At 39.7% G+C, this 12761-nt stretch overlaps 1 pseudogene; it reads left to right on the forward strand.

Annotated features, from left to right (window-relative positions):
• The first annotated feature begins 5747 nt into the window (after positions 1 to 5747).
• Positions 5748 to 8355, forward strand: LOC105503650 (annotated as a pseudogene).
• Positions 8356 to 12761: the final 4406 nt, after the last annotated feature.

A 12761-nucleotide genomic window follows, 5' to 3' on the forward strand; every position in this document is an offset into this window, starting at 1 on the left:
ATCTCAAAATAATAAGAGCTATTTATGACAAACCCACAGCCAATATCATACTGAATGGGCAAAAGCTGCAAGCATTCCCTTTGAAAACCAGCACAAGACAAGGATGCTCTCTCTCACCACTCCTATTCAACATAGTATTTTAAGTTCTGGCCAGGGCAATCAGGCAAGAGAAAAAAATAAATAGGAAGAGTGGAAGTCAAATTGTCACTCTTTGCAGATGACATGATTGTATAATTAGAAAACCCCATTGTCTCATTCCAAAAATTCCTTAAGCTGATAAGCAACTTCAGCAAAGTCTCATAATACAAAATCAATGTGCAAAAATCACAAGCATTTCTATACACCAATAATAGACAAACAGAGAGCCAAATCATGAGTGAATTCCCATTCACAATTGCTACAAAGAAAATAAAATACCTAGGAATAAAACTTACAAGGAATGTGAAGGATCTCTTCAAGGAGAACTACAAACCACTGCTCAAGGAAATAAGAGAGGACACAAACAAATGGAAAAAAAACATTCCATGGTCATGGATAGGAAGAATCAATATCGTGAAAATGGCCATACTGACCAAAATAATTTATTGATTCAATGCTATCCTCATCAAGCTACCAATGACTTTCTTCACAGAATTAGAAAATACTACTTTAAATTTCATATGGAACCATAAAAGGGCCCATATACCAAGAAAATCCTAAGCAAAAAGAACAAAGCTGGAGGCATGATGCTACCTGACTTCAAACTATACTACAAGTCTACAGTAACCAAAACAGCATGGTACTGGTACCAGAACAGATATATAGACTAATGGAACAGAACGGAGGCCTCAGAAATAACGCCACCATATACAACCATCTGATCTTTGACAAACCTGACAAAAACAAGCAATGGGGAAAGGATTCCCTATTTAATAAATGGTGTTAGGAAAGCTGGCTAGCTATATGCAGAAAACTGAAACTGGATCCCTTCCTTACACTTTATACAAAAATTAACTCAAGATAGATTAAAGACTTAAATGGAAGACCTAAAACCAAAAAAACCCTAGAAGAAAACCTAGGCAATACCATTCAGAACAAAGGCATGGACAAAGACTTCATGACTAAAACACCAAAAGCAATGGTGACAAAAACCAAAATTGACAAATACAATCTAATAAAACTAAAGAGCTTCTGCACAGCAAAACAATCTAGCATCAGAGTGAACAGGCAACCTACAGAATGGGAGAAAATTTTTGCAATCTATCCATCTGACAAAGAGCTAATATCCAGAATCTACAAAGAACTTAAACAAATTTAGTAGAAAAAAACAACAACCCCATCAAAAAGTGGGCAAAAGATATTAACAGATACTTCTCAAAAGAAGACATTTATACAGCCAACAAACATATGAAAAAATGCTCATCATCACTGTTCATTAGAGAAATGCAAATAAAAAACCACAATGAGATACCATCTCACACCAGTTAGAGTGGCGATCATTAAAAAGTCAGGAAACAACAGATGCTGTGGAGAGGATGTGGAGAAATAGGAATGCTTTTACACTGTTTTGGGGAGTGTAAATTAGTTCAACCATTGTGGAAGACAGTGTGGTGATTCCTCAAGGATCAAGAACCAGAAATACCATTTCACCCAGCAACCCCATTACTGGGTACATACCCAAAGGATTATAAATCATTCTACAATAAAGACACCTGCACATGTATGTTTATTGCAGCACTGTTCACAAGAGCAAAGACTTGGAACCAACCCAAATGCCCATCAATGATAGACTGGATAAAGAAAATGTGTCATGCATACACCATGGAACACTATGCAGACATGAAAAATGATGAGTTCATGTACTTTGCAGGGACATGGATGAAGCTGGAAACCATCATTCTCAGCAAACTAACACAGGAACAGAAAACCAAACACCGCATGTTCTCACTCATAAATGGGAGCTGAACAATGAGAACATATGGACACAGGGAGGGGAACATCACACACCATGGCCTGTCGGGGGGTGAGGGGCTAGGGGTGGGATAGCATTAGGAGAAATACATAATGAACATGATGGGTTGATAGGTGCAGCAAACCACCTTGAGACCCATGTAACAAACCTGCACATCCTGCACATGTATCCCAGAACTTAATGTATAATTTTAAAAAGAAAAGAAAAGAATGGTAACATGCAAAAGAAAACACTCAAAGATAAAAAATTCACTGGAAAGTGTAAATACTAGATGTAGATTGAGGCAATAAAAAGTCAAAATGTGATAAGGATGAAGTTAGAGTACAGTGTTTTTTTTTAGTTTTCCTTTGTTTGCTTCTTTCTATTCTTTTGTCTGTAATTAAAATTAAGTTCTTATCTCTTTAGAATAATTTGCTACATCCATAAGACATTTTTTAAGTACCATGTTAACCACAAAGCAGAAACTTGCTTTAGATACACCAAAAAATAAAAAGGAGATAATTAAAACATACCACCCAGTAAAATAACTTTTCATGAAAGGGAAACAGTAAGAAAGAGTTATAATACAATCAGAAAACAAGGAACAAGATGGTATTAGTAGGATTTACATATCAAAAATAACTTTGGATGTAAATGGACTAAATTCTCCAATAAAAGACAGAGTGGCTAAACAGCTAGAGAAACAAGACTCAATGATATACTGCTTATAGGAAACTCACTTCACCTAAAAAGATACATAAAGACTGAAAATGAAGCGATGGAAACAGATATTCCATGCATATGGAAACCAAAAAGGAACATGACTAGCTGTACTTAGATAAAAGAGACTTCAAGTCAAAAACTATAAATAGAAACCAAGAAGGTTAAATGATAAATAAATCAATTCAACAAGAGGATATATCAATTGTAAATATATATACACCTAACACTGGAGCACCCAATTATATAAGACAAACAATACATTTAAAGGGAGAAATACAACAAAATAATAATAGGAGACATCAATAGCCCAATATCAGTAACGGACAATTCATCCAGCGGGTAAATAAACAAAGAAACATCAAAGTTAACATTCTCTTGAAACAAATGAAAACGGAAACACAACATAGCAAAATCTATGGAATACAGCAAAAGCAGTAGTACTAAAAGGGAAGTTTAGAGAAATAAATGCCTACATCAAAAGAGTGAAGAGATTTCAAATAAAAAATCTAACAATGCACCTAAAGAACTAGAAAAGCAAGGATAAACTAAACTCAAAATTAGTAGAAGACATGATAAAGATCAGAGCAGAAATAAATTAAATTGATACTAAAATAAAACAAAAAAAATGAAACTAAAAGTTGGCTTTTTGAAAAAATAAACACAAATGACACACATTCAGAAGGGCTAACCAGAACTTTACTGTTCTAAGAATACCTCAAACTGGGACTTGTATGTTCCTTACATTATTTGGTCACCAAAAAGAGGTAGGCAGAGCTAATGATATTGACTCCATCATGCTGACAAGGAAACCATGGTTTAGAGGAATCAAGGGGCCTTTAAAAGAAATCACAGATGTTTTTCCAAAGCAGATTAGAGGCTTTTAACATGCTTCAGCCACTTGGAAATAGTAAAATAGTGCATGAAGATAAACTCCACGAGCTTTAATTCAAGAAGGAAAATAGGAATCTACCAGAACTGTGAAGGACACGCAAGACCCAAGAGATGAGAACATGGGCAAACAGCCTCCATGATGGTGCCCAGCTGATAAAAGTGAGTGAAACCCGAGTATGTGAAAGAGGAAGAGAGCTGCTCTCTGTGACTCACCTTTCCAGTGGGGACCTGAGCAACCCAGGCCTACTGAGCATACTGTTTCTCCCAAGCCCTGGCGCTAACTTGGAGACAGGCTTCGAGATGTTGTGAGAGAAAAACACCAGGAAAAGCTGCCGACATTTTCTTAGACCCTGTACTAAGAAAAGGATGCCATTTTTAATCTGGATACATACAAAGTAATCCATTCTTTGGTGATGCAGCTGCATGGTCATGCAGGCCTTTTAGTCTCAGGCTAGAGATTGGAACACCTGCTCTGGAGTGCGGTACAGGCCTCCAAAGCCAGAACTGAGGAAAGTGCCTCAGCAGTAGGCACTGAAAGGGTGCTCTCCCCTGTGGCAGCCTTAGGGGAGAAGGAGAGCTGCTACAGCTGTGGTTTCCCCTGGGCAATAAGTCTTGCAGCTAGGCCCAGGCTGGCAACCTGGAACTGGTCTGCATGTGCTACTGCTGGGTGCCCCAGCCTACTCCTCTGAGATTATGGTACAACAGGGCCCTCTCTGCCCCACCCTCAGGAAGAAATCCAGGTATTTGGAGCACTGACTTGCCTGGATCAGCAGCCTGAGTTGTCCCACCCTTCATGGACATAGACATAGATTGTGATGCAGTAGGGCCCTCTAAGCTCCATACACAGGCAGATCTCCAGGTATTTGGAGAATCTTCTTGTCTGGATCAGCAGCTTCAGCTGCCACACTCTTCTTGTGCATAGATTGTGGTACAGTAGAATCCTCTAAGTCCACACACAGGCAGCTCTCCAGGCATTTGGAGCACCTGCTCACCTGAACTAGCAGCCTGAGTTGCTCCACACTTCCTGTGCAGAGATCATGGTATGGGGGGCTCTCTCCAATTCACGCCCAGGCAGATTTCCAGGCATCTGGTTCAGCAGCCTGAGCTACCCTATTCTTCCTGGGCATAAATCATGGTGAAGTAGGACTCTCTCCATTCCACACACAGATAGATCTCTAGGCATTCAGAGCGCCTGCTCACCTGGATCAGCATCCTGACCCACCCCACACTTTCTGTGCAGAGATCCTGGTGCAGGGACGCCCCCCTCTGCTCCAGGCCAAGGTATATCTCCAGGCATTCAAGGCATCTTCTTGTCCATATTGGCAGCCTGAGTTGCCCCACCCTTTCTGTGCAGAGATCCAGGTGCAGGGAGGCCCTCTCCGCTCCACCCCCAGGCAGATATCCAGGAATCTGAAGTGCCCACACTTCTGGATTAAGAATTTACCCAGCACTTTGGGAGGCCGAGACGGGCGGATCACGAGGTCAGGAGATCGAGACCATCCTGGCTAACACGGTGAAACCCTCTCTCTACTAAAAAATACAAAAATCTAGCCGGGCGAGGTGGCGGGCGCCTGTAGTCCCAGCTACTCCTGAGGCTGAGGCAGGAGAATGGCGGGAACCCGGGAGGCGGAGCTTGCAGTGAGCTGAGATCCGGCCACTGCACTCCAGCCTGGGCGACAGAGCGAGACTCTGTCTCAAAAAAAAAAAAAAAAGAAAGAAAAGAATTTAGGTCAGCACCCATCCTCATCCAGAGAACTTGGGTCTGAGGTTTCCCAGCTCCACACCCAGGCACAGCTCTGAGTGCTTGGTGGCCACCCACTAGATTCTCCCTCAGTACTGGTGCTTCTGCCTTCCCTTGGGGGACCTTTGGGCAGACCTGCCCAGTCAAGCCCCACCTATATTGGCCCCCATCCCCCTGGGGCTGAGCACAGAACTTAGACCACTGAGCACTCCATGAATCAGCCCGTTGCCTGAGGTAACAGAGAGTGGTTCCGGTTATCTCTCAGCTCGGTGGCCTGGCACGCGGACTGAGAGTTGCCACCTCCTGTTGGGTCCAGCGTCATTCCGGGTCGGTCCAGTGTGTGCGCTCACCCGCCTGCCGCGGAGGGCCGAAGCCACAGGCTAAGCAGCGTGGACGGGGCGGGGTGCGGCGCCTTGAGCACAGGGGGAGACAAATGGGACCGGCTCCTCTCACAGTGCCAAGATGTGGATCCAGGTTCGCATCATCGACGGCTCCAAGACCTGTACCTTTGAGAACATGTCTCACAAAGCGATGATTGAGGAGCAGCGCGAGCAGATGTCGGGGCTGTTCAACGTGCGGCCCGAGTGCCAGCACCTCTTCTACCAGAGTAAGCAGTTTGAAAATGGATATACCTTATTTGACTAGGATGTTGGACTGAATGATATAATTCAGCTGCTAGTTATCCAGACCCTAATCATCTTCCTGGAACATCTACACAGATTGAGGTTAAACCCTGTTCTGATAGTCCACCTAAAGCCAAGAAAGCTCCAAGGGTGGGACCTTCCAGTCAGCCATCTACAACAGCTCATGCCCATCTTATTGATCCTAGCTTCGAACTATATAAGGTAAATGAATTGGTGGATGCCAGAGCTGTTGGCCTTGGTGCTTGGTTTGAAGCACACATACATAGCATTACTAGAGCTTCTGATGGACAGTCACGTGGCAAAACTCCACTGAAGAATGGCAGTTCTTGTAAAAGGACTAATGGAAATATAAATCATAAATCAAAGAAAACATAAATAAATTGGACAATGTACTCTCTACATCTAATTCAGACTCTGTCGCTGCTGATGAAGACATTATTTGCCATATCCAGTATGATGAATACCCAGAAAGTGGTACTCTAGAAATGAATATCAAGGACCTTAGACCATGAGCTAGAACCATTTCGAAATGAAAGGAACTAAATATTGGTGATGTGGTAATGGTTAATTATAACATAGAAAGTCCTAGACAAAGAGGATTCTGGTTTGATGCAGAAATTACCACATTGAAGGCAATCTCTAGGACCAAAAAAGAACTTCGTGTGGAAATTTTCCTAGGTGGGGAGGGGAGGGTTCTGAAGGAACATTAAATGAGTGCAAGATAGTATCTGTAGATGAAATCTTCAAGATTGAGAAACCTGGAGCCCATCCTCTTTCGTTCGCAGATGTAAAGTTTTTAAGGAGAAATAACCCTGAATGTGACCTATGTGCTGGAGACCCAGATAAGAAATGCCATTCTTGCTTCTTTCTTGTATGTGGTGGGAAACATGAACCCAACATGCAGTTTCTATGTGATGAATGTAATGTGGCTTATCATATTTAATGCTTGAATACACCTTTGGATAAGGTCCCAGAAGAGGAATACTGGTATTGTTCTTCCTGTAACTGATTCCAGTTAAGTTGTAAAGGCTGGTGAAAGACTCAAGATGCACGAAAAGAAAGCAAAGATGCCATCCACTAGTACTGAAAGCCAGAGAGATTGGTGCAAGAGAATGACTTGTGTTGGTCATATGAGAGAATGTACTATTGTCTCTTCTAATCATTATGGACCTATTCCTGTTGGATCAACTTGGAGATTTAGAGTTCAAGTGAGTAAAGTAGGTGTTCACAGACCCCATGTTGGTGGACTTCATGGTCGAAGTAATGATGGGGCTTATTCTCTTGTCTTGGCTGGTGGATTTGCAGATAAAGTCGACCGAGGTGATGAGTTCTTGTACACTGGAAGTGGTGGTAAAAAGCTTGCTGGTAATAAAAGAATTGGCACACCTTCAGATGATCAAACATTAACAAACATGAACAGGGCATTGGCCCTAAACTGTGATGCTCCATTGGGTGATAGAATTGGAGCAGAGTCTTAGAATTTGAGAACTGGCAAGCCAATCAGAGTGATATGCAGTTTTAAAGGGAGGAAGATCAGCAAATACACTCCCGAAGAAGGCAACAGATATGATGGCATTTATAAGGTAGTGAAATACTGGCCAGAGATTTCATCAAGCCATGGATTCTTGATTTGGCACTATCTTTTAAGAAGAGATGATGTTGAACCTGCTCCTTGTACCTCTGAAGGAATAGAATGGTTAAGGAGATTATGTCTACATTTACAGTATCCAGCAGGTTACCCTTCAGATAAAGAAAGGAAGAAGACTAAAGGAGAGTCAAAGAAGCAGGCCAGTGGAACCACAAAAAGGCTGATTTCAGATGTCTAAGTGCCTCCAAAGTATACAAAGCATCAGATTCAGCAGAAGCAATTGAGACTTTTCAACTAACTCCTCAATAGCAACATCTCATCAGAGAAGACTGTCAAAACCAGAAGCTGTGGGATGAAATGCTTGCATATCTTGTAGAAGGACCAAATTTTCTGAAAAAAATTGGAACATTCTTTTATGTGTGTTTGCTGCCAGAAGCTAGTTTACCAGCCTGTGACAATGGAGTGCTTCCACAACGTCTATAAAGATTGCCTACAGCTCTCCTTTAAGGCACAGGTTTTCTCCTGCCCTGCTTACTGGAATGATCTTGGCCAGAATTACATCATAATTCCCCATGAGATTCTGCAGACTCTACTAGACCTTTTCTTCCCTGGCTACAGCAAAGGATGATGATCTGTCTGCTTTCACTGTGTTGTTCATGGTGGGTTTTTGGACAATAAAGAATCTAAAATGGGTGGGGAGGGTGGAATGGTGGACAGTATCTCCCATGTTCTGAAGCAGCTATTTCTCTTTCCCACATAGCCATCATCTTGTGTGTGTAGTAAGAGGCCCATTTCTCAACTGTCTTTTAAATATGTAAAGGTACTTACTGTAACAACTAGTTTTTTTTTTTTTTTAATTTTTGAGACGGAGTCTTGCTCTGTCGCCCAGGCTGGAGTGCAGTGGCGCGATCTCAGCTCACTGCAAGCTCCGCCTCCGGGGTTCATGCCATTCTCCTGCCTCAGCCTCCTGAATAGCTGGGACTACAGGCGCCCACCACCACGGCCGGCTAATTTATTTTTGTATTTTTAGTAGAGACGGGGTCTCACCGTGTTAGCCAGGATGATCTCAAACTCCTGACCTCACGATCTGCCCGCCTTGGCCTCCCAAAGTGCTGGGATTACAGGCATGAGCCACCACGCCCAGCCTCAACAACTAGTTTTAATGAATAAAAAGTCAAAGCTCCAGCTCTAGATGATATCCAAGTTATGATTTATTTTGCAACTACCTCAGGAAAGATTCATGGGGATTTAAAAAATCATTGAATAACCAGTTAAATGAAATTTTAGCAACACACTGCCTCCCAAATATTAATTGTGCCTGGTTCTGGTAATTTTATTTTACAGAAAAGTAAATGACACTTGAGATTCTTGGAATGAGCACAGCTTCTATAGTGTGCATATACTTTTTTTAACGTCTCTTCTTCCATTACAATGTGTGTTTTGCAAGGACAGGTTAATTTTTTTAGGCCACTTTGTGAACTCCATTGTGCTTTTATGTGATGTTTTATGCAAGTTGACTACTAATGACTAATGAGAATAATAATGAATGCATTGATGCTGCATTAATGTAATGTGGTGTGGTTTTACACTTGAAAGGTATTCATATGCTCTAGTTGTAAATGTTCATGAAAATCCACTTATGTACTAGTCGAATTGCTTTTAGTGTCTCCATAGCGGTTTTACATCTACAGAGTTTTGGGGGCTGTGTTGACCTTTGAGAGGATTTGAAATTGCTTCATATTGTGATCCTGAATTTTATATTTACTATATTCTCTAAAGTATACCTTAGTAAATATTTTATTATCAGAAAAAAAATGCTGGCACCATGAAAAATCTGAATGTATTGATGCAACCAAAGAACTTCACTAGCTCTTCAGCAATGATCCCTACCAAAACGGACACTCAGACATGACAGATAAAGAATTCAAAGAATGGATTGCAAAAAAGCTCAATGAGATCTAAGACAAAGTTGAAAATCAACACAAAGAAACTTCTAAAGCAGTCCAGAAAATGAAGGAAGAGATACATATCTCATTAAAAAAAAAATCAATCTGATGCAAAGGCATAAGAATGACACAATGGACTTTGGGAACTTGGGGGAAAGGGTGGGAGAGGGGCAAGGGATAAAAGACTACAAATAGAGTGTATTGTATACTGCTTGGGAGATGAGTGCACCAAAATCTCACAAAGCACTACTAAAGAATTTACACATGTAACCAAATACCACCTGTACCCCAATAACCTATGGAGAAACTAAAAAAAATCTCAAATCAATTATCTAACATCAAAACGTTAGTTAAACTGAAACTCCAGTTTTGATAAACTAACCTCTAGTTTCTAGAGGAACTAGAAAACCAAGAACAAACTAACTCCAAAGCTAGCAGAAGAAAAGAAATAACTAAAATCAGAGCAGAATTGAAATAAATTGAGATCCAAAAATTCATACAAAAGATCAACAAAACCAAAAGTTTCCTCTTTAAAAGGATAAATACCATTAGTTAGAATAACAAAGGAAAAAGAGAGAAGATTCAAATAAACACAATCAGAAATGAAAAGGCTAGCATTACAACCTACTCCACAGAAATATAAAAGATACTCAGAAACTACTATGAACACCTCTATGTACACAACCTAGAAAACCTAGAGGAAATAAATAAATTCCTGAAAACACAAAATCTCCCAAGATTGAATCAGGAAGAAATTGAAATGCTGAACAGACGAATATCAAGTTTTCAAATTGAATCAGTAATAAAAAAACCTACTAACCAAAAAAAGCCCTGAACCAGATGGACTCACAGCCAAATTCCACCAGACATACAAAGAAGAGCTGGTACCAATTCTACTGAAACTATTCCAAAATATAGAATAGGAAGGACCCTTTCTTAACTAATTCTCTGAAGACAGCATTACCCTGAAACCGAAACCTGGCAAAGACACAATGAAAAAAAGAAAACTACAGGCCAATATCCCTGGATGAATATAAACAAAGAAATCCTTAGCAAAATGCTTGCAAATCAAATCCAACAGCATGGCAAAAAGCGAATTCATTATGATCAAGTAGGATTCATTCATTGGATGAAAGATTGGTTTGAGATATGCAAATCAATAAACATGATATTTGCATCAATAGAATTACAGACAAAAGCACATGATCATATAAACAGAAACAGAAAAAGCATTTGATAATATTCTACATCCCTTCATGATAAAAACATGCAGCAAACTAGGCATGGAAGAAACATACCTCAACATAATAAAGGCATATATGACAAGTCCACAGCTATCATTATACCAAATGGGGAAAAGCTGAAAGTCTTTTTTCTAAAAATTGGAATTAGATAAGGGTGTGCACTTTCAGCACTCCGATTCAACATAGTGCTGGAAGTCCTAGCCAAAATAATCAGGCAAGAGAAAGAAAGAAAAGTCATACAAATTGGAAAAGAGGAAGTCAAATTATCCATCTTTGCAGATTACATGGTCTTATATTTATACAAATTTAAAGACTCCACCAAAAACTCTTAGATCTGATAATAAGTATAGTAACATTTCTAGATACAAAAATCAACCTACATAGGTCAGTAGCATTTTGACACACCAATAACAATCTAGTTGAAAAAAAAAAAAATCAAGAAAACAACTCGACTTGCAATAGATGAAAAAAAATACCTAGGAATAAATTTAACCAAGAAGATGAATGACCTCTACAAGACAAACTAAAAAACACTGGTAAAAGAAATTAAACAGGATACAAATGGAAAGATATCCTATGCTCATGAATCAAAAAGTAATTACAGATTCAGTGCAATCCCTATCAAAATACCAGTGACATTTTTTTCACAGAAATAGAGAAAAAGAATTCTAAAATTTGTATGAAACCAAAAAAGATCTCCAATGGCCAAAGCAATCCTGAATTAAAAGAACAAAGCTGGAGGCATCATGCTACTGGACTTAAAATATATTACAAGGCTATATTAACCAAAACAGCATGGTATTGGCATAAAAACAAACACATCTACCAATGAAACAAAAAAGAGAACCCAGAAATAAACTCATATATTTACAGCAAACTGATTTTTGTCAAAGGTGTCAAGTAAATAACACTCTCTTCAATAAGTGATGCTGAAGAAACTAAATATCCACAGCAAAAGAATGAAACTAAACTTCTCTCTCTCATCATATACAAAAATCAACTCAAAATGGATAAAAGACTTAAATGAAAGACCCCAAACTATAGAAACACTAGAAGAAAACCTAGAAGAAACACTTCAGATATTTGTCTAGGCAAAGATTTTATTACTAAGACCTCAAAAGCACAGGCAACAAAAATAAAAATAGACAAATGAGACTATATTAAACTAAGAAAACTTCAGTACAGCAAAGTAAACAATCAACAGAGTGAACAGACAACCTGTTGAATGTGAGAAAATATTTGCAAACTACTCATCTGACAAGGGGCTAACATTCAAAGTACAAAAGGAACCTAAATGACTCAACAGCAAACAAAACAAAACAAAACAAAAACAAATAATCCCATTAAGAAGTGGGCAAAGGATTTTGACATTTCTTGAAAGAAGACATACAGATGGTCAACAGGTATACGAAAAAAATGCTCAACATCAATAATCATCAGGAACATGCAAATCAAAACCACAATAAGATATCATCTCACCTTAATTAGAATAGCTATTATCAAGGCTGGGAGTGGAGGCTCACGCCTGTAATCCCAGCACTTTGGGAGGCCGAGGTGGGCGGATCATCTGAGGTCGGGACTTTGAGACTAGCCTGACCAACATGGAGAAACCCGGTCTCTACTAAAACTACAACAAATTAGCTGGGCGTGGTGGTGTATACCTGTAATCCCAGCTACTCGAGAGGCTGAGGCAGGAGAATTGCTTGAACCTGGGAGGTGGAGGTTGTGGTGAGCCGAGATTGCACCATTGCACTCCAGTCTGGGCAACAAGAGTGAAACTCCGTCTCAAAAAAAAAAAAAAAAAAAAAAAGCTATTATCGGAAAGACAAAAATTAGGAATACTGGCAAGGATGATGAGTAAAGGGAACTCTTACACACTGTTGGAAGGAGTGTAAAGTAGTGCAGCCTTTATGGAAAACAATATGCAGACTTCTCAAAAAAGTAAAACTACCATATGATACAGCAATCCAAGTACTGGGTATTTATCCAAAGGAAAGGAAATCAGTATATCAAAGAAATATTTGTCCTTCCATGTTTATTGTGGCACTACTCAC

The sequence above is a fragment of the Colobus angolensis genome, unplaced genomic scaffold, assembly GCF_000951035.1.
Source record: "Colobus angolensis palliatus isolate OR3802 unplaced genomic scaffold, Cang.pa_1.0 Scaffold87, whole genome shotgun sequence".
In the NCBI taxonomy this organism is placed as follows: Eukaryota; Metazoa; Chordata; class Mammalia; order Primates; family Cercopithecidae; genus Colobus; species Colobus angolensis.